The following is a 24,241-nucleotide window of genomic DNA, read 5'->3' as shown; positions in this document are numbered from 1 at the left end:
GGGCCGGTGTATACCCCGGTTAAAATAGGTGTACCATATCCCTGTGTTGTAAGAGGCGACCAGGGTTGCGTCAGGAAGGGCATCCGGCGTAAAACATGTGCCAAATCACTATGCGGATCATATGGATGATCCGCTGTGGCGACCCATAAAGGGAGCAGCCGAAAGAAGAAGAAGATATATACATATACATATAGAAATATATATATATATATATATATATATATATATATATATATATATATATATATATATATATATATATATATATATATATATATATATCGTCACACGGCTTCACTGGAAAAGGAACACTCCAATCACACGTAATTAATAGATATATAGTCACACTGCTTCACTGTGAAACGAACATTCTTATCACGTGTAATTAATAGATATATAGTCACTTGGCTTCACTGTGAAAGTAACATTCCAATCACACGTAATTAATAGATATATACACACACGGCTTCACTGTGAAAGGAACATTCCAATCATGTGTAATTAATAGATATACAGTCACATGGCTTCACTGTGAAAGGAACATTCTAATCACACGTAATTAATAGATATATAGACACATGGCTGCACTGTGAAAGGAACATTCTAATCACGTGTAATTAATAGATATATCGTCACTTCGCTTCATTGTGAAAGTAACATTCCAATCACACGTAAATAACAGATATACAGACACACGGCTTCACTGTGAAAGGAACATTCCAATCATGTGTAATTAATAGATATATACACACACGGCTTCACTGAAAAAGGAACATTCCAATCACATGTAATTAAGAGATATACAGTCACATGGCTTCACTGTGAAAGGAACATTCTAATCACACGTAATTAATAGATATATAGACACATGGCTGCACTGTGAGAGGAACATTCTAATCACGTGTAATTAATAGATATATAGACACATGGCTGCACTGTGAAAGGAACATTCTAATCACGTGTAATTAATAGATATATAGTCACACGGCTTCTCTGTGAAAGGAACATTCTAATCACGTGCAATTAATAGATATATAGTCACACGGCTTCACTGTGAAAGGAACATTCCAATCACGTGTAATTAATAGATTTATAGTCACACGGCTTCTCTGTGAAAGGAACATTCTAATCACGTGTAAATAACAGATATATAGACACACGGCTTCACTGTGAAAAGGAACATTCCAATCATGTGTAATTAATAGATATATAGTCACACGGCTTCTCTGTGAAAGGAACATTCTAATCACGTGCAATTAATAGATATATAGTCACACGGCTTCACTGTGAAAGGAACATTCCAATCACGTGTAATTAATAGATTTATAGTCACACGGCTTCTCTGTGAAAGGAACATTCTAATCACGTGTAAATAACAGATATATAGTCACACGGCTTCACTGTGAAAGTAACATTCCAATCACACGTCATTAATAGATATATAGACACCCGGCTTCACTGTAAAAGGAACATTCCAATCACACATAATTTATATGTATATATAGTCACATGGCTTCACTGTGAAAGTAACATTCCAATCACATGTCATTAATAGATATATAGTCACACGGCTTCTCTGTGAAAGGAACATTCCAATCATGTGTAATTAATAGATATATAGTCACATGGCTTCACTGTGAAAGTAACATTCCAATCACACGTCATTAATAGATATATAGTCACACGGCTTCTCTGTGAAAGGAACATTCCAGTCATGTGTAATTAATAGACATATAGTCACACGGCTTCACTGTGAAAGTAACATTCCAATCACACGTCATTAATAGATATATAGACACCCGGCTTCACTGCAAAAGGAACATTCCAATCACACATAATTTTTATATACATATATATATATATATATATATATATATATATATATATATATATATATATATATATATAGTCACATGGCGTCACTGTAAAAGGAACATTCTAATCACACAGAATATATATATATATATATATATATATATATATATATATATATATACATATATATATATATATATATATATATATATATATATATATATATATAGTCATATGGCTTCATTGTAAAAGGAACATTCCAATCACATTAAATTAAGATATATAGTCACATGGCTTCACTGTAAAAGGAACAATCTCATCACACATAATTAATATATATATAGTCATATGGCTTCATTGCAAAAGGAACATTCCAATCATGTGTAATTCATAGATACATAGTCACATGGCTTCACTGTTAAAGGAAGATTGTAATCACATGTAATATATATATATATATATATATATATATATATATATATATATATATATATATATATATATATATCTATATCGTCACATGGCTTCACCTTAAAAGGAACATTATAATCACATGTAATTAATTGACATATAGTCACATGACTTCACTGTAAAAGGAGCATTCTAATCACACGTAATTAAAAGTTATTTAGTCACACGGCTTCACCGTGAAAGGAACATTCTAATCACGTGTAATTAATAGATATATCGTCACATGGCTTCACTGTGAAAGGAACATTCCAATCACACGTAATTAATAGATATATCGTCACACAGCTTCACTGTGAAAGGAACATTCCAATCATGTGTAATTTATAGATACATAGTGTCATGGCTTCACTGTAAAAGGAACATTCTAATCACATGCAATATATATATATATATATATATATATATATATATATATATATATATATATATATATATATATATATATATATATATATATATATATATATATATATATATATATATATTTATATGTATAGTCATATGGCTTGATTGTAAAAGGAACATTCCATTCACATGTAATTAATAGATATATAGTCACTTGGCTTCACTGTGAAAGTAACATTCCAATCACACGTAATTAATATATATATATATATATATATATATATATATATATATATATATATATATATATATATATATCGACAAACGGCTTCACTGTGAAAGGAACATTCTCAACACACATAATTAATATACAAACATATATATATATATATATATATATATATATATATATATATATATATATATATATATATATATATATATATATATAAATAAAAATATATACAGAGTCACATGGCATCACTGTAAAAGGAACATTCTAATCACACATCATTAATATGTATATATATATATATAGTCATATGGCTTCATTGTAAAAGGAACATTCCAATCACATGTAATTAAGATATATAGTCACATGGCTTCACTGTAAAAGGAACATTCTAATCACATGTAAAATATATGTATATATATATATATATATATATATATATATATATATATATATATATATATATATATATATATATATATATATATATATATATATATATATCGTCACTTGGCTTCACTGCAAAAGGAACATTCTAATGACATGTAATTAATATATCTATATCGTCACATGGCTTCACCTTTAAAGGAACATTCTAATCACATGTAATTAATTGATATATAGTCACATGGCTTCACTGTAAAAGGAACATTCTCTTCACATGTAATTAATATATATATATACAGTCACATGTCTTCACTGTAAAAGGAACATTCTAATCACACATAATTAGATATATATAGTCACACGGCTTCACTGTAAAAGGAACATTCTAATCACATGTAATTTAAAAATATATATATATATATATATATATATATATATATATATATATATATATATATATATATATATATATATATATATATAAAGTCACATGGCTTCACTGTAAAAGGAACATTCTAAATCACACGTAATTGATAGATATTTCATCACACGTCTTCACCGTGAAAGGAACATTCTAATGACGTGTAATTAATAGACATATATTCACATGGCTTCAGTGTGAAAGGAACATTCCAATCATGTGTAATTAATAGATATATCGTCACATGGCTTCACTGTGAAAGGAACATTCCAATCACATGTAATTAATAAATATATCAACACACGGTTCACTGTGAAAGGAACATTCTCAACACACATAATTAACATATATATATATATATATATATATATATATATATATATATATATATATATATATGTATATATATATATATATATATATATATATATATATATATATATCGTCACATGGCTTCACTGTAAAAGGAACATTCCAATTTCACATAATTAATATATATATATATATATATATATATATATATATATATATATATATATATATATATATATATATATATATATATATATATATATATATATATATATATATATATATATATATATATATATATATATATATATATATATATATATATATATATATATTTAGTCACATGGCATCACTGCAAAAGGAACATTCTAATCACATATGTATATATATATATATATATATATATATATATATATATATATATATATATATATATATATATATATATATATATATATATATATACATAGTCATATGGCTTCATTGTAATAGGAACATTCCAATCACATGTAATTAATAGATATCTAGTCACATGGCATCACTGCAAAAGGAACATTCTAATCACACATCATATATATATATATATATATATATATATATATATATATATATATATATATATATATATATATATATATATATATATATATATATATATATATATATATATATAGTCACATGGCTTCACTGTAAAAGGAACATTCTCAGCACATTAAATATATATATATATATATATATATATATATATATATATATATATATATATATATATATATATATATATATATATATATATATATATATATATATATATACAGTAGACTCGGCGTAAGTCGTCACCATCGGAACCAAGAAAAAAGTGATGACTTAGAAATGTGACGACTTACGCGTATGCAAACATTCATGATGACTGTGGGGTGAAGGATGAAGTCGCGCGTGGCCTGGACACATATGTGTGAGAGCCGGCTCTTGTACCAAAAGAAAAACACAATCCTCGGGGCAGAGGTGGGGGTGAGTTGGTGAGTTGGAAAGTGATCAAGCAAAGATGGAATTCATGAATCAGTTTATCAAAAGTAAAGATAATGAACAACTCTGTAAGACAACTCATATACCATCGGTGATGGTATGGTGACAAATTACATGACACAGTCATCGTGGTGATGATTACCACTCAATGCCTATGTGTAAGTGAGTGCGGTAATGCACAAAATAAGCCAATATAAAACCATGATCGGACTTCAACACTAAGCTCGATCGATCCTTTACTTCTTCGCGAAGTAATCCGTTATGTTTGACTGCCTCAAACTCTTGGGCATCTGGTGCATGAGAAAGGATTCAAACCGGTCATTGTATTCCATGATGTTGGCTGGGCAATCCTCCACCGAAAGACAGTATCGGCCATATATTTGGACGAATCGGCCGAAACCGAATATTTGGCTGAGCCGACATTTGCCGAAACCAGATGATGAGCGCATCATAGACATCTTCAAAGGACACACATTTCACACTTCCCACCGGCCTCACGATCTTCTCCACTTGTCCAAATATCTTGCCCTTATTCTTCAAGATATCGTTCAATGTCTGCCATTTGATGTCCAACTTCTCAGCTCTATCTGTTTTCTTCATCAGTGGATTTGCCTCGCAAAACTGGATAATGTCGTATTTTTCTTGGTAAGTTTTAGTTGTAAGCTTACGCTTTGTCGCCATTGTCCTGCCTGCAGTGCGATCAACGTGTGTACGCAGTTATAAATAGCCTATCACTGGCGGTGTACACCAATGAGCGAGCATCACGATTCCATGAAATCGGGCTTATCATCAGGCAGCAGTTCCATGTGACGAGTTCGGAGTGGTAATTTACTTGAGTTTCCATTACGTGGGAATGGACAACATCTGACGACTTTGAGGAAGTGACAACTTAGAGAGGGATGACCCTTTATTCAAAGGGATTTAACATAAGATAAATTCGGGACTTTTTGACGCTGCCGACTTTGGCAAAGTGACGAGTTACACGCTGCCAACTTATACCTAGTCTACTGTATATATATATATATATATATATATATATATATATATATATATATATATATATATATATATATATATATATATATATATATATTCATATGGCTTGATTGCAAAAGGAACATTCCAATCACATGTAATTAAGATATATAGTCACATGGCTTCACTGTAAAAGGAACATTCCAATCACATGTAATTAATATATCTATATAGTCACATGGCTTCACCTTAAAAGGAACATTCTAATCACATGTAATTAATAGACATATAGTCACATGGCTTCACTGTAAAAGGAACATTCTAATCACACATATTTATATTTATAGTCATATGGTTTCACTGGAAAAGGAACATTCCAATCACATCATTAATATATATATATATATATATATATATATATATATATATATATATATATATATATGTATATATCATCACACGGCTTCACTGTAAAAGGAACATTCCAATAACATGTAATATATATATATGTATATATATATATATATATATATATATATATATATATATATATATATATATATATATATATATATATATATGTATATATATATATATATATATATATATATATATATATATATATATATATATATATATATATATATATATATATATATATATATATATATATATATATATATATATATATATATATATATATCGTCATATGGCTTTACTGAAAAAGGAACATTCTCATCACACATATTTAGATAGATGGTCACACGGCTTCACTGTAAAAGGAACATTCCAATAACATGTAATATATATATATATATATATGTATATATATATATATATATATATATATATATATATATATATATGTATATATATATATATATATGTATATATATATATATATATATATCGTCATATGGCTTTACTGAAAAAGGAACATTCTCATCACACATATTGAGATAGATAGTCACACGGCTTCACTGTAAAAGGAACATTCCAATCACATAATTAATATAAATATATATATATATTAATATATATATATATATGTATATATATATATATATATATATATATATATATATATATACACATATATATCGTCACACGGCTTAACTGAAAAAGGGAACATTTATATACATATATATATATATATATATATATATATATATATATATATATATATATATATATATATATATATATATCGTCACCTTAAAAGGGACATTCTAATCACATGTGATATATATATATACATATATATATATATATATATATATATATATATATATATATATATATATATATACATACATATATATACATATATATATATAGCCATATGACTTCATTGTAAAAGGAACATTCCAATCACATGTATTTAATAGATATATAGTCACATGGCTTCACTGTGGAAGGAACATTCTGATCACGTGTAATTTATAGATATATTGTCACTTGGCTTCTCTGTGGAAGTAACATTCCAATCACGTGTAATTAATAGATATATCGTCACTTGGCTTCTCTGTGAAAGTAACATTCCAATCACACGTAATTAATAGATATATAGTCACACAGCTTCACTGTGAAAGGAACATTCCAATCATGTGTAATTAATCGATACATAGTCACATGGCTTAATTGAAAAAGGAACATTCCAATCACACATAATTAATAGACATATAGTCATGTGGCTTCATTGTAAAAGGAACATTCCAATCACATGTAATTAATAGATATATAGTCACATGGCTTCACTGGAAAAGGTCAGGTCAGGTATCGGAGCATGTGCCAGAACAGCGCGTCGCTGCGTCCACTTTCCGCCGGTACTCCAGGGGCCTCCGTCTGGCCATCCCCCAGGCAGATGCCAGGCCCATCCCCATCTCCTTGAGATGATGGTCAACCTGTTGCAACCATGAGGCACGTGGTCGGCCCACTGGCCTCCTCCACTCATGAGACTCCCTCGCTGAGAGAATCTGGTGAGCAGGATCAGCATCAGGAAAATGAGCCACATGTCCATACAGCCGCAACTGACGCTAACGGACTATGCAGGTAACAAATCTCATCCGAGTCTCTCTCAGCAACCGCTCGTTGGATACAAAATCCGACCAGCGATAGCCAAGGATTCTCCAAAGAGACCTGGGACCAAAGGACTTAAGTCTCCGTCTCAGATCCTTGGTCAGAGTCCAAGTCTCGCACCCATTGAGCAAGACTGGAAGTACCAAGGACCTGAAGACTCGGACTTTCGTCCTCCCGCACAGGTACCGGCAGCGCCACACCCCATGATCCAGTGAATCCATGACTCCCCAGGCCCGACCCAGACGTCTATTGACTTCTGACTCGCAGCCAGCAGAGACATGAATATCACTGCCAAGGAAAGTGAATCTCTCCACGACCTCAACATCCTCACCACAAACAGACACAGACAGGACAGCAGCATCCAAGATGTCACCGAAAGCCTGGATCTTAGTTTTGACCCAAGAAACCCGTAAACCCAATGGCTCCGACTCCTCATTCAGCACCTCGAGGGCCCCCAAGAGGATGTCTAAAGTCTCCGCAAAGATGACTGCATCATCTGCAAAGTCAAGGTCCGAGATCTTGACATTCCCAAACGATGCACCGCAACTTGATCTCTCCAACATCCTCCCTAAAATCCAGTCCATACAAGTGCTGAAAAGTGTGGGGGCAAGTACACATCCCTGACGAACTCCAGTAACAACTGGAAATAAGTCAGAGATGGTACCACCACACTTCACAGCACTCTCAGTACCAGAGTGGAGTTCAGACATCAGATCGATCAGTTTTGGTGGCACCCCACGAAGACCAAGAATCCTCCAGAGGACATCCCGATTCACTGAATCGAACGCTTTACAGAGATCAACAAAGGCTGCAAGCAGCCACTGCCAAAACTCTCGTCTGCGTTCGGTGAGGACACGAAGAGCAAGGATACGGTCAATCGTTGACCTCTTTGGTGTAAAGCCTGACTGCTCTGGACGCTGGTGCTCAAGCAGATGGTGGTGAACCCTATCAAGAGTTATCCGAGCAAAGACCTTGCCCGGCACTGAGAGCAGCGTCACCCCTCGGTAGTTGTTGCAGTCTTGGTGATCACCCTTCCCTTTCCAGAGAGGGACAACAAGGCCCCTCTTCCAGTCAGTTGGGATGATGCCTGTGTTCCAGGCAGAGCACAAAACTGCATGCAACGACACGAGTGCAGCATTTCCACCAGCCTTGAGAAGTTCGGCATGGATGCCACAGATCCCTGGAGCTTTGCCCGGTTTCAACTGGTTCACCGCAGCCCGTGTTTCCACAAGCGAAGGTGGACCACAGTTGATTCGAGGGTCAGCGACAGGGATTGTAACACCCTTGACGTCCAACTCGACAGCTGGGGGATCAGCCTGGTACAACCGCTCAAAGTAACCGGCCCAGCGGGCCTTCAATTCAGACTCCTCTGTCAAGAGCCTACCACTCTCTGCTCGAACTGCAGTGCTCCGAGGGATGGGCTTGGATGAACGTAATGCGCGAATTCCCCTGTAAGCGGGACGAGAATCACCTGTCCACAGGTGATGCTCTACCCCCTCACAGATTCCTCGGACATAGGCCTCCTTGTCCACCCTCAGTGCACGTACAGTTTTACGCCTCAGCTCCCTGAACAGCTCAGCTCTGCCATTCAGCCTGGCCCTGCGACTCTGGTCAATGGTATCCAGTGTCCCTTGAGAGACAAAATTCTTCTTTGCCCTGTGGTGAGCTCCACGGCATCCACCGGCAACATCAAGGACGGTGGTCTTGAAGCCGCTCCACAACTCTTCAGGACCCCCCAAAGCACCCAGACCCCCCAAGTGTCCACTCAGCCTGTTCGCAAACTCCTCAGCTAGGCAACATCCAGCCTAGGCTGGGATGGTACCATTCTCCAGGATTTAAGGTGCAGCTTTAGAGTTGCTACAACAAGCCTGTGGTCAGTATTGAGGAACTGAGCACTCCGGTAGACCCTGCAGTTCTGGATCATCCTCCAACGACCGTCAATGAGGACATGGTCAATCTCCTTTGCCACACCGCCAGCGTTGGAATACCAAGTCCAGCGATGAGCTTGTGGGCGCTGAAACCATGAACCAGCCACCCTAAGTCCATGACTTCTTGCAAAGTCAAGGAACTTAGTGCTATTCTGGTTCATAGTTCCTGACCCATGGGGACCAACACACGCCTCATAACCATCCCTATCAGTTCCAGTCGATGCATTGAAATCCCCCAAGACTAGAACTGTATCTCGTCTGGGGCACTGATCAACCACAGACTCGAGTGTGGCGTAGAATGCATCCTTCACGGTGAGATCACTCGCCTCAGTCGGAGCATAAACTGAGACCAGGGAAATGACACCTAAGGAGTGACGAATCCTTAATCTCATAATACGCTCGTTGACCGGTGTTACCTCAATTATCATTGGGGTCAGCTTATTGGACACAGCTACAGAAACTCCTTGGGTATGGTAACCATCAGAGCGACCAGACCAACAGTAGGTGTAACCACCCACCATTATCTCGCCGCAATCCGGTCTCCGAACCTCAGAGAGAGCTGCAATCCCGATGTCCAAACGCTTGAGCTCAGATGATAACAGAGACAGGTGATCATCCTCTCTTAGGGATCGGACATTCCAGGCACCCACCCGAAGGGACCACCTCAGGTTAACCCAAGGAGACCGCCATCTGGTGGACGACACCTCAGCACCACGCCAACACACTCTCCCACAATCTGACCCAGGGATGTTACCCCGTGGTTTCCCTCCTATCATCAAAGATTGAGGGTCCCGAAGGCTTTGCCCCAATCCCGTCATCCGGTGAGCTGCCCTGCGAAGGGAAGCTGCACAGGAGGTACTCCCACGGAGTGGGTTTTCAGATTTTTTTGCGTTTTTGCGTTTTGCGGAATGAAGGGTTTTACGGTGGCCGGAGTGCAAATCCTGCCACCAGCCTCCTAATAAGTGACCCAACTGCAGGAGGACGTCCGCAGACACAGTTGGGCACTAGATATGGATGGCCGTTGGCTCACAAGGAGCTCCTCCGCCCTTTGACAGGTTTTGTTTTTAATCCTGCTGGGTGTCCATATCCAAACACCCTTCTCACCAGAAAACCTGGTGGGGGAGACGGTTTAGTCGCCACCAACCCGACCATGGAACAGGTTAGTACAGGTTTACATGGTACCTGTAGCAGGTCACAGATCGAACCTGACCTGACAGGAGCATTCTTTTGCAGGAGCACTGCAAAAGGAGCATTCTAATCACATGTAATTAATATATCTATATAGTCACATGGCTTCACCTTAAAAGGAACATTCTAATCACATGTAATTACTTGACATATAGTCACATGGCTTCACTGTAAAAGGAACATTCTAATCACACGTAATTAATATATATATATATAGTCACACGTCTTCACCGTGAAAGGAACATTCTAATCACACGTAATTAATAGATATATAGTCACATGTCTTCACCGTGAAAGGAACATTCTAATCACACGTAATTAATAGATATATGGACACACGGTTCACTGTGAAAGGAACATTCTCAACACGCATAATGAATATATATATATATATATATATATATATATATATATATATATATATATATATATATATATATATATACATACATACATATATATATATATATATATATATATATATATATATATATATATACATACATACATATACATATACATATATATATATATATATTCAAATGGCTTCACTGTAAAAGGAACATTCTAATCACACATCATGTATATATATAGTCATATGGCTTCATTGTAAAAGGAACATTCTAATCACATGTAATTAGATATATCGTCACATGGCTTCACTGTAAAACGAACATTCTAATCACATGTAATTAATATATATATATATATATATATATATATATATATATATATATATATATATATATATATATATATATATATATATATGTCACATGGTTTCACTGTAAAAGGAAAATTCTAATCACATTAAATTAACATGTATATATATATACATATATACATATATATACATATATACAGTAGACGAGGCGTAAGTCGTCACCATCGGGACCGAGAAAAAAGTGACGACTTAGAAATGTGACGACTTACACGTATGCGAACATTCATGATGACTGTGGGGTGAAGGATGAAGTCGTGCGTGGCCTGGACACATATGTGTGAGAGCCGGCTATTGTACCAAAAGAAAAACACAATCCTCGGGGCATAGATGGGGGTGAGTTGGTGAGTTGGAAAGTGATCAAGCAAAGATGGAATTCATGAATCAGTTTATCAAAAGTAAATATAATGAACAACTCTGTAAGACAACTTGTATACCATCGGTGATGGTATGGTGACAAATTACATGACACACAGTCATCGTGGTGATGACTTCCACTCAATGCCTATGTGTAAGTGAGTGCAGTAATGTACAAAAGAAGCCAATATAAAACCATGATCGGACTTCAACACTAAGCTCGATCGATCCTTTACTTCTTCGCGAAGTAATCCGTTATGTTTGAATGCCTCAAACTCTTGGGCATCTGCTGCATGAGAAAGGATTCAAACCGGTCATTGTATTCCATGATGTTGGCTGGGCAATCCTCCACCGAAAGACAGTATCAGCCGAATATTTGACCGAATCGGCCGAAACCGAATATTTGGCTGACCCGACATTTGACGAAACCAGATGATGAGCGCGTCATCGACATCTTCAAAGGACACACATTTCACACCTCCCACCGGCCTCACAATCTTCTCCACTTGTCCAAATATCTTGCCCTTATTCTTCAAGATATCGTTCAATGTCTGCCGTTTGATGTCCAACTTCTCAGCTATGTCTGTTTTCTTCATCAGTGGATTTGCCTCGCAAAACTGGATAATGTCGTATTTTTCTTGGTAGGTTTTAGTTGTAAGCTTACGCTTAGTCACCATTGTCCTGCCTGCAGTGCGATCAACGTGTGTATGCAGTTATAAATAGCCTATCACTGACGGTGTAAACCAATGAGCGAGCATCACGATTCCATGAAATTGGGCTTCTCATGAGGCAGCAGTTCCGTGTGACGAGTTCGGAGTGGTAATTTACTCGAGTTTCCATTACGTGGGAATGGACAACATCTGACGACTTAGACGAAGTGACGACTTAGAGATGATGACTTACAGAGGGATGACCCTTTATTCAAAGGGATTTAACACGAGATAAATTCGGGACTTTTTGACGCTGCCGACGAAGGCGAAGTGACGAGTTACACGCTTCCGACTGACACCTAGTCTACTGGATATATATATATATATATATATATATATATATATATATATATATATATATATATATATATATATATATGTATAGTCATATGGCTTCATTGCAAAAGGAACATTCCAATCACATGTAATTAAGATATATAGTCACATGGCTTCACTGTAAAAGAAACATTCTAATCACATGTAATTAATATATATATATATATATATATATATATATATATATATATATATATATAGTCACATAACTTCAATGAAAAATGAACATTAATATAACATAATATATATATATATAAATATATATAAATATATATATATATATATATATATATATATATATATATATATATATATATATATATATATATATATATATATATATGTCGAGATCATGTTCCACCGCTGATTGAAATCTAGCAATGTCCAAACTGATCATGGTAGAGAAGAGCCTTTTAATTCACATCAAAAGAGTACCTGACAGAAAGTGAGACAGAGACTACCTACAGTATCCCAGCTCTGTCAAACTCTGGCCTGCAAGCAGTTTGGTTTACTTTATATATACTTTTCCTGCTCATCTGTTTTCATGATTTCCCCAACTTCCATCAGCTTTATATTTCCTTTCTAAGATATCGTATTCTTTGAAAGTAACAACACCCCAGCAAATATTCTCTCCTGGCCTGACAAAGCGTTGATCTTTTCACAAGCAAGAAGATCTGTTATTGGTCAGGCAGATCTTTATCACAATATATATATATATATATATATATATATATATATATATATATATATATATATATATATATATATTATCGTCTCAGTCTACTGCAAGATGTTCCCTTTTGAACTATACCAAAACAGTGCTGATTTATGATTGGGCTTCTCTGAGCCCAAGGCTCAAAGAATGTTGTTACAAGGGCCAACAAGAAAGCCAGATGTTCAGCTGCACGACAGAGAGACAGAGACAGAGACAGAGACAGAGACAGAGACAGAGAGAGAGAGAGAGAGAGAGAGAGAGAGAGAGAGAGAGAGAGAGAGAGAGAGAGAGAGAGAGAGAGGGAGAGAGAGAGAGAGATAGCCGACTTGCTTTGATTACCAACAGTCAAAAATGGTAGCTTACTGAGAGCATCTTAAATGCTTTGGCTTCCTCAATTAAATGCTACATTCAATTTTAAGAAAAGGTAATCCTATTAAAATGGCTGCTTTCATCTTGGGAGCTGTTCAACAGCTCCACATTTGCCCCTCTGTTACTTAGAAACATAGTGGAAAAGGAACACCACAATTATAATAATTTTTAGAGATGGAATCTCTAAAATTGATGGAGCGGTAAGGTGGTAGACGGGAGTCTTTTCCAGAAGTGGCACGCTTTTATGAGTAGCTCCAAGTGGGCCATAACGTCACGAAAGCTCCGCCCGCACTTTCTAGCCTCATAGAAAAGCCCCCCCTCTACCATCCTAACCAGCCCACCAATACCCCACCCCTCTATAGAATAGTGGATACATTTCAACAATTATAACTTGAATATACGTCATGAGGAAGCAAAAATTACCTTTCAAAAGCAACTCACACAAAAATTATTTCACACACACAAAAGATACATATATTTTTTAACTAACTATGGTTCTTTATGAACAAGAATATAATTTTTTATAAACAAGTCAGAATTAGCAAACAAGAATATAATTTTTTTTTATACAACAACAAGTAAGAATATATATCGTGTTCTTTATGAACCAACAAAAAGAATATAATTTTATAAACAAGTAAGAATTTTTTTTTTTTTGCTATATATCGTGTTCTTTATGAACCAACAAAAAGAATATAATTTTATAAACTGCAAGCCAGAGTGAAAGAAAAATTTTAAAGAAAAGTCCCAACATTTTCCAACAAGGCAATGTTTCGATAACATTTCTTTCCATCTTCGTCATTGGTACAAGCAATTCGAGACACTCATCCAATGTGAGTTTAAGCAGAGTGTTTACTCCCGAAAGCACTAGTGTCTGTAATTTCATATTTCCCAAAAAAATAATACCACCATCACGGTGTCTCGACTAAATTTTAAACTAGGTTCTTCATTTTCTGGGTTTTCTGGGTTTTCAGAGATGGTTGGTCCAGGGGAACTTCATGCACCACCATTGTGTCACTGTGGTAAATTTTCTCACACACACACACACACACACACACACACACACACACACACACACACACACACACACACACACACACACACACACACACACACACACACACACACACACACACACACACACACACACACACACACACACACACACACCATTACTTTTATGCCATGATGACAATAACACTGAATATCATAAGGCCAACGATCAATATGTGGAATATCCATGTTCCCCCTTCACCAAACACTTCCATTACCCATGATCTGAACCCTTCTTCCTTAAAATAGTCATGGTACTCTGCAGTTACCTTCCTTAGGTGTTCCGCTAGGTCACAGAAATATACCATTTAATGATTTCTGGGATTCTGCAAGATTATTTATTCGTATCCTTTTCTCTATCCTTGTCCCAGTTATCCCTTCATGTAACAATATGCCTTGTTCCAGGCGTACAATGCCTTTGTCCCCTTCATCCCGTGGCACACGAGATGCATAATTGTATATCAGGGCCCGATAAGTGTTTTCCCATATACGCCTTCCTAATGCAATTGATCCCAATGTTTACCTTTTTTCGTCCCTGTGCACCCTGTCACAACCCATTCCTTGTTTCCCCAAACATTGACCTACCAAACATTCTGATCTCTATGACATTCCCAAAATGTCCTCACTATCTGTTATTGTCCATATTATCACAATTATACACATGCTAATCAAGCACTGCCACATCTGTCATAAACCTCCAGTAACATTTCTTTGTCTTTTCGATTTCCTGTATCCTTTTGCAATGAGATGCGTGAATCCATGATTGGCTTACCTTTTCTGGACAGCTCCATGGGTAACCAATAATACCTGAAAAAGTCCAGTCCACTGCATCTTTAGGACGTTCCTCCATTCGAACACTCTGTTGTCAAACTCTTTCACAATATTTATTCGCATCACAAGAGTTAATATTCATTTATACATGTCCATATATTTTACAGACATTCTACCAATAATTATGTACTGTTTGGCCTTGCACTTACAGTGGTGACCAGGATCCCAGAGCTCTGAGCTCAAGTTTCATTTACCACTAAACGAACCCCAGAGGGCTAACTCAGCCTGTCACTGATTTAAGACTGGCAAGAAAAATGAACATCAGTACACTGGTAATAGGGACACCGCATCAGCAGCACAGTCATGCTCCAACCAGTGATGCAACCAACAGCCCAAAGGCAGTGCACACCACAAACATTTGATAATACATAGCTGCTTCCAAAACTTTCGATTTTACAAATTTTCGATTTTCTCCCACCTCTGCAAGTTCTTGAGTGTACCATATTCTCAGCACCTCCTTCTACATCATCCCCCTTTTTTGCTCGTGCAGCTCATTTTTATGAGCCAAAGCGAGCAAACCTTTTTGGGTAACCACTTTGTTGTGGGGGCTGGGTATCAGCAGCAAGCACGACCGCTAGAGGGAGCAGTAGAGTTAGTTCCACCGACCGCACCCTTCTTTCCCATTCATAAGTTGGTCGTCATCAGAGAGCGTACATAGCCCCACTGTCTACCATTATGAAAATACAATGCACAGAGAACCTTCCCAGGTACGGTGGCTGCTATGATATGAAAAACGCGTTTTTAAAATACCAACCGATGCTGACGTCAGAAGACAACAAATTCAGATCTCAACGTAAACAAAGATGTGAATTCTGCCTGCCCGAACCGACCCATGGGTTCACACCACTACCTTCACCACAGATGCATGTGCTCACCTGCACCCACCATTTGCTCACCCGCTGACCCAGACGATCCTGATGGTGCAATTATCCCAATCGCCCCTTGGCGTCCTGGTGTTGCAGACTCCCCTTGCAGACCCCTGTCTCCAGCATTGCCATCCATGTTTACCAGGTGCTCCTGGCCTACTCCCATCACCATGAGGGCCAATCATGCCATCATGACCACTTGGGCCCGGAGGTCCGATAGGACCTGAACCACCAACAGTTCCACTGCCTCCCGCTTCTCCAGGCAGTCCAGACAACCCAGTGGCTCCCTGGGCACCATCATGAAGCCCATAAGAAGCACATAAGGGCAGAGTCATTAGAATATAAAATAAATGGAAATTTATACACAAGCACCCATACAGGTGCTGCTTAAGGACTAGCCCCCACCAGACACACACACACACACACCCCCAAAAAGGGACCCCGTTGGGTCTTCATTGATACTCCCCACCTCGGAGGGAAGGTGAGCTGGAGGTGAGAAGCTTCCTTGGACCTTCCTGCCTCGTGCAATCCTTGACAATCCGGCTCGATGGTACTTGAACCTGCAACTCGATACCGCTGCAAGCACCAGGTAGTTAGGTAGCGTTGATTGCCAAATAACTCCCCCACAGGCGCTCGGCACGTATGCTCATCAGAAAGGCCAATGGTGGAAGGTAGCCAGGGAGGATGTCGTTGTTGTAGTTTTTTTTTCTTCATATGTGCTCAATATGCCTGGTGTTGGCTTAGTGGTTAGGGTGGTGGCTTGGGATCCCAGGGTCCTGAGTTCAAGTCCCGTTGGCTGCTAAATTAACACCAGGGGGTTGACTCAGCCTGTCATCCTTCCGAGGTCATCGAAATGAGTACCAGTGTACTGGTCCCGGTGTATGCCCCGGTTAGAATAGGTGTACCATATCCCTGTGTGTCGTAAGAGGCGACCAGGGTTGGCGTCAGGAAGGGCATCCGGCCATAAAACATTGCCTCAAGAAAAAGCCCAACCCCTGCACAGCAGGGAAAAATGGCTGTAAAAACGGTCATTATGTGCTCAATATATTACTATCGATTTAACTATTCTTGACTAGCCTACTTTGCGACATTAAATATCCTCTTATTTCCACAGTTCCCCTACATAAATTATAAAATTGCTTTCATGTTCTTCATACACTAAATAAGTCTGGTGTTGGCTTCACGGGTCTTGATCTTCGGGTCTTGAGTTGGGTTGTTGGTCAACACCATATGGGTGGACTCAGCCTGTCATCCTCCTGAGGTCGGCAAAATGAGTATCAGCTTATTGGAAAAGGGGCACTGCATCAGCAGCGAAACTGTGCTGCAGCAACAATGCAACCAACAGCCACAGGCTACATATAAAATAATCCATCCATCCATCCATTGGGACCATACTCTGTGCAGAGCGTTGGTGCTGCCTAAGCAGTCTCCTTGGCAATTGGGCACAATCCTGGATAGGTCGCCATTCCGACACAGGATACCAGCATGCTGGGCACACATTGCATCGACCTCGGAAGGATGACAGGTAGAGTCAACCCCACCTGGTATTAATCCAACAGCCGAGTGGGATTTGAACTCACAATCCTCAGATCCCAAGCCCACCACCCTAACTATTAAAACATCACTGGGCATATGAAATAATAATCATACTATATTTTATGTTATCAATAACTCTTTCATTCATAAAAAATAAATAACACAAAACGAATCCATAATCATGTTAATTAAGGGTACAGTTTAGACAGATTTTAAAGCTGAGGTCCCAAAATACATTTTTCCCCATTACCCCATAAGTTTGCGGATTTGCGGTTCATTGAGATTTTCAAGAATGTCACCCCGGTGAACAGCAAGGCCCTCTTGTATATACTGTTGTGGGCCGGGGGTCGGTGGCGAGGACGACTGCCAGACGAAGCAATATGGCCATCTCCCACCGAACACCGGAATTGAAAGGTTGTCACCCCGGATAACTCCGGAGTCGACGGGTCACTGAAAGGACCGTATTCGCCAATATTTCGATGACGTGAGGTGGGGTCCACTTGTCTATTCCAATTTACCTAAGTACTCACGCCGTCTAGCTACCTGGGAAGCCACACTCTCGGCCGACTCTGTCCGAACCGAGTCGCATGTACCGACTTGGGTCCGGCGTAACCGAGCGGGAGTTACCCGAGCCGCGCCGGTCCCACTGACAACTTACGGCACAGACGGCCTTACTACTTCTCAAGCATGCACCGTGCTGGGTCAATGGTAGACAACACAGACAACGAGCTGGTACATTTAACAGATATTTATTTACAATAGGGAGGGAGACACAGAGCAGACTTAATCACAAATATGCAATGTACAATGGGCAATCAACACTTATACAATTCTACTTCCAGGATGGCACCACCACAGACACACACACACCAAAAGAAAATGGACCCCGCCGGGTCTTTATTCGGTCCTCCAGCTGAGGAGGATAGTTCAACTGGGGGGACAGAGCCTGGCCGGGTACCTGTCCGCCTTGTGTGGTCACACCGACTCCAACCCACCACGGTGGGACTCGAACCCATGACCCGGAATCCCACGAGCCCACGATCCTGGCTGCCAGGAACGACGATACGAGCTCCCCGGAACACCTCTGCCACGACCACCACCACGAGGAACCCAGGAAAAGACCACAGAGGATGACGACTGCCGACCAAAGGGCCAAGAGCAAAGATGACGACTCTACTTTCCTCTTTTTTATGACAGCTCGCCACCTTTTTTATCCTCCCCCCCCCATGGGTCGAGGAAACCGCTCTGAGGTAACTCGCCTCCAGATTGGATGAGGGGTTGTCGGGCGATCAGTGGCCTCCCCTTATTGGTCGGGACGAACACTCTATCTGGCTGGGGCAGAGTCAGCCATGAGGTGATGAGCCTCCTGATTGGTTCGGTGTGGGAAAATGGTGGCCATCCGTGATTGGAGGAGATCCGGTGGGAGGGGGCAGCGACCACCCTCCCCCTGTGCGTGTCTGAGAACCCAGACGGAACAACTAGGGGAGCACCTTATTCTCCATCCACCCTTATAGCGGGGAGAGGGGTTCTCAGGTCGGCTGTCGAGCCGGCCACTGTCGATTGAACGAGATCACGGTGGGCGGAGGGAACCTCACCCCTGTACGTGACACGTTGCACGTAGGCGATGGATGGCGATGGTGCGAAGAACGAAGGATTGATTGAAGATATAAAAACCTGACTATAAAAGAAACCCGCAGCACACATGAAATTAACCCATTAGACAGAAGGAAGGGACCCTAACTATAAACACATACTTATCGAGATAACTGAGCTACGGGGACCACTCACTGTCTGTGTGCAAAGGGCTTCCAAATCCGTAACAATACTACTGTCGGACCCCACTATTTGTAGGAGATACGTTCCTAATAAAAATGCTGTGAATGTTGGGGACTGGGAAGGACTGCAAATGTTGTTTAAAAAAATCCAGTGGGAGAGCGATTACACAGAACAAATCAAGAGGGGAAACAACAACATCAGGGCGGAGAGTGAATGTGGACTGATATATACGGGGTCCGTCTAAAAAGTAACGGGACTGACTTCACAGAAATTTTATTCCAAAAAATATATTGAAATCACAGCTTGTCCCATGCAAAATAGTTTCCCTCCAGTCTCACACACTTGTCCATCCTCTTCTTCCATGCTTCGATGCACCCTGGGGGGGGGCTTCTTCTGGAATCCTCCAGAGCTCCGTCATCACGGCCCTTTTGATGGCCTCCACATCAGGAAATCGGGTCCCCTTGATCACCCCCTTGAGCTTGGAGAAGAGGAAAAAATCACACGGGGCCAAGTCTGGCGAATACAGGGGTTGCTCCAGAGTTGACACGTTCCTCTCCGCCAGAAACTGTCGGATGCTCAGGGCACTGTGAGCAGGGGCGTTGTCATGGTGGAGCACCCAGGTATTGTTCTCCCACAGATCCCTCCTCTTGTCCCAGACTGATCTCATGAGGCACCAGAGGATCTCCTTGTACACGTATTGATTCACTGTTTGACCCTGTGGTAGAAACTCAAAGTGAACGATGCCCTTGATGTCAAAAAACACGATGAGCATCACCTTAACCTTCGACTTCGACATCCTTGCTTTCTTTGGTCTTCGTGATGCCGGATTTTCCACTGATGACTCTGCCATTTGGTCTCGGGATCGTATTCAAATATCCACGATTCATCGCCAGTAATGACTCTCCCGAGCAGGTCTGGATCATCCTCGAGGAGCTCGATAATGTCTTGACAGACAGTGATTCTTTGCTGTTTCTGGTCCTCGGACAACAGCTTGGGGACCATCTTTGCGCACACCTTGCGCATTTCGAGATTTTCAGTGATGATGCTCCAGACAGTGTCCTTGTTGATTGAAAGATCCTCAGCAATCATCCGCACCGTGAGTCGCTGATCTGCACGCACCATCTGCTTCACACGCTCGATATTGTCCGCCATTCTGCTCGTTGAAGGTTTTCCAGACCGTGGATCGTCTTCAACCTCCTCCCGTCTCTCTTCGAACCTCTTGTGCCATTCAAATGTACGTGAACGTGACATCGTTTCTTCCCCGTGGACTTGCTGCAGCATTGCGAAGGATTTGGAAGGTGTTTTGCCAAGCTTGGAAAGAAACTTCAGATTGGCTCACTTCTCATGACTCATAGCACGACGACTCAGACAAGACAATGTGTAATGCTTGACCTGCAAAAAAAATCACACAATGAGCGCAATCAACCATCACCAATCATATATATTGTTGTGGGCCGGAGATCCGGTGGCGAGAACAACCGCTCGGTGGGGGAAGTTACGTCGTCTCCCACCAGACTCCCGGAATTGTAGGCCGTCGCTCACGGATAATTCCGTGATGCAGCGGGTCGCTTAACCGACCGTGGACGCCAATACCTCCACCGCGTAGCATAGGGTCTTTTTGTCTAGAACCAATTTACCTAATGAACCACGAGGTGTCGTCTACCGGGGAACCATGCCCTCGTGGACGCCAATACCTCCAGGTCTATATACCTCTGGTATGCCTTGCCTGAACCGGATCACTCTACCAACTACGGTAGAGTACCAACTACCAACTCCGGATCGGATGCAGCCGAGCAGAACTCCCAAAGACGTACCGGATAGAATGAACAGATTATCGGCAATAAAGACCCGGCTAAACTCAGATCCAAACCATGCTGGACCAATGAAGGAAAAGACAAAAACGAACTGGGAACATTTCTACAATAATTTATTTCGAATCAACTTACAAAAGAAGGACACAGAGCAGACTTACGTGGGAATAAAACAGGCAAGATCTACAATGATCAAATAAAAAGACATGCAATTCTACTTAAAGACGACGCCACACACTCAGATGAACACTCAAACGAAAGTAAACCCAGATGTATGGCAAAGGACCTTTTGCAGCCAGAGAGGGAGGTGAGCTGAAATAACAGTTCTTTCGGGTACCTGAACGTTGGAGGGAAGGAATGCTCCGTGGTGCGGCATCTGTCAATGGTCGTGCGGCTCGGTCCACGGCCGCCCGCATGGAGACCGTGTCTGCGAAGGAGCCCGGGTCGAGTAGAGCGGAGTCCGAGGCGGGGATCAGGGCTGCAGAAAGGACCCTACATGAGACCCGGTCAATGTCGGGTCAAGGTCTTCCCAGCTCTCTCACACTCGAAACGAATGACCCCCAAAGAGCGCAACCACTCTACGACCTTCTTCCTTTCATTCGCGACCAGCCGACGAACTGTCTCACTCCAACACTCCGCTCAAGACAACTCACTTTCCAGCTCACTCTCAAGACGACTTACTTTCCAGCTCACCAGACGACTCACTGTCCAACTCACTCGCTCACCCTCTCAGCACAATTGCTCCAACTCAGCACTCAACCAACGAACCCTCCGACTCTCTCAGCCTCAACCAACGAACCCTCCGACTCTCTCACTCTACCCTGAGGATGGTGTCGTAATTTATAAATCCCCTTTGGCGGGGAGGGGCCTTGGCGAAGCTGACGTCACCGTCCACCTTGATTGGACAGGGCCTTCATAGGGTCCGCCCTTTCTGTGCGGGACTTCGGCCAGGCCGGGAAAGCCCGCCCACTCCACGCGTGTTTGAGAAAGGTGGTCGGTGGTACAGCCAAGATTTAATTGGAACGTTTGGGGAAGCCGAAAAGGAACTGCAGATGTGAAGATTCTGCCTCCGAAAAACGAGGCTCTGGAGACGCAGGTGGACAGTGGTATGTTGTTGCCAGCGAACCGAAGGCTGCAAGCGCTATGGTACCGTGGATCGTAATGGAGGGGATATAAATATTTATTAATCGAACTAAAAAAAACATTGCAATGCACCCCTTTTCCTTTCCCACTACACACAAGGAGGGATTCTATCTACACATATACTTAATGGCATAACTAACTTCGGGACAACTGTATGTTTGTGTACATACCGTTCCTAGAACCATAACAATATTGCTGGAATGTTATGAAAGACTGTGACACAACCCATTCATTCAAGTTGTGTAAGTGGAGCACACAGCAGGCTCAGTCCCGTTACTTTTTAGACGGACCTCGTATATTTTGGACCATATATATATATATATATATATATATATATGTCTATCTATATATATATATATATGTCTATATATATATATATATATATATCTATATATATATATATATGTCTATCTATATATATATATATATATATATATATATATATATATGTCTATCTATATATATATATATATGTCTATATATATATATATATATATGTCTATCTATATATATATATATATATGTCTATATATTGTTGTGGTTACCAAATTCGCAAACCACCATTCAGGTCCCTTAGGTGAGGTATCTCGGCAAGTATATGTGTAGTTAGGCCCAAACCCGTTGTCTAGTGGGAATACATGTCATTTATGCGAGCTGCGACTCTTCAGGATAGCCGTTTTTCTTTTACTATCTTTATTTTGGACCAACCGCCATGATTACCACCACAACCACAACATCAACCACCAACCACAACGCCGCTTCACCACAACCGCCACGACCTTCCCGTCACACCTCGCAACCGTAGCATCGCCACCGTTCTTGCCCCGCTGTGGGTACC

The 24,241-nt window shown here is 39.8% G+C and overlaps 1 long non-coding RNA gene across 1 annotated transcript; it reads right to left on the bottom strand.

Moving 5' to 3' along the window:
• Nucleotides 1-15,415: 15,415 nt before the first annotated feature.
• LOC147032032 (uncharacterized) lies at nucleotides 15,416-22,279 on the bottom strand. Its single transcript, XR_015055012.1, has 2 exons — nucleotides 16,690-22,279; nucleotides 15,416-16,247 (listed from the first exon to the last, which is right to left on the bottom strand). It is a non-coding gene; the product is annotated as an uncharacterized LOC147032032 (long non-coding RNA).
• Nucleotides 22,280-24,241: the final 1,962 nt, after the last annotated feature.

This window comes from Eptatretus burgeri, chromosome 2, assembly GCF_056783735.1.
Source record: "Eptatretus burgeri isolate ZD-2024b chromosome 2, Ebu_testis_v1, whole genome shotgun sequence".
Classification (NCBI taxonomy): domain Eukaryota; kingdom Metazoa; phylum Chordata; class Myxini; order Myxiniformes; family Myxinidae; genus Eptatretus; species Eptatretus burgeri.
This window is presented reverse-complemented; position numbering and strand designations above follow the sequence as displayed.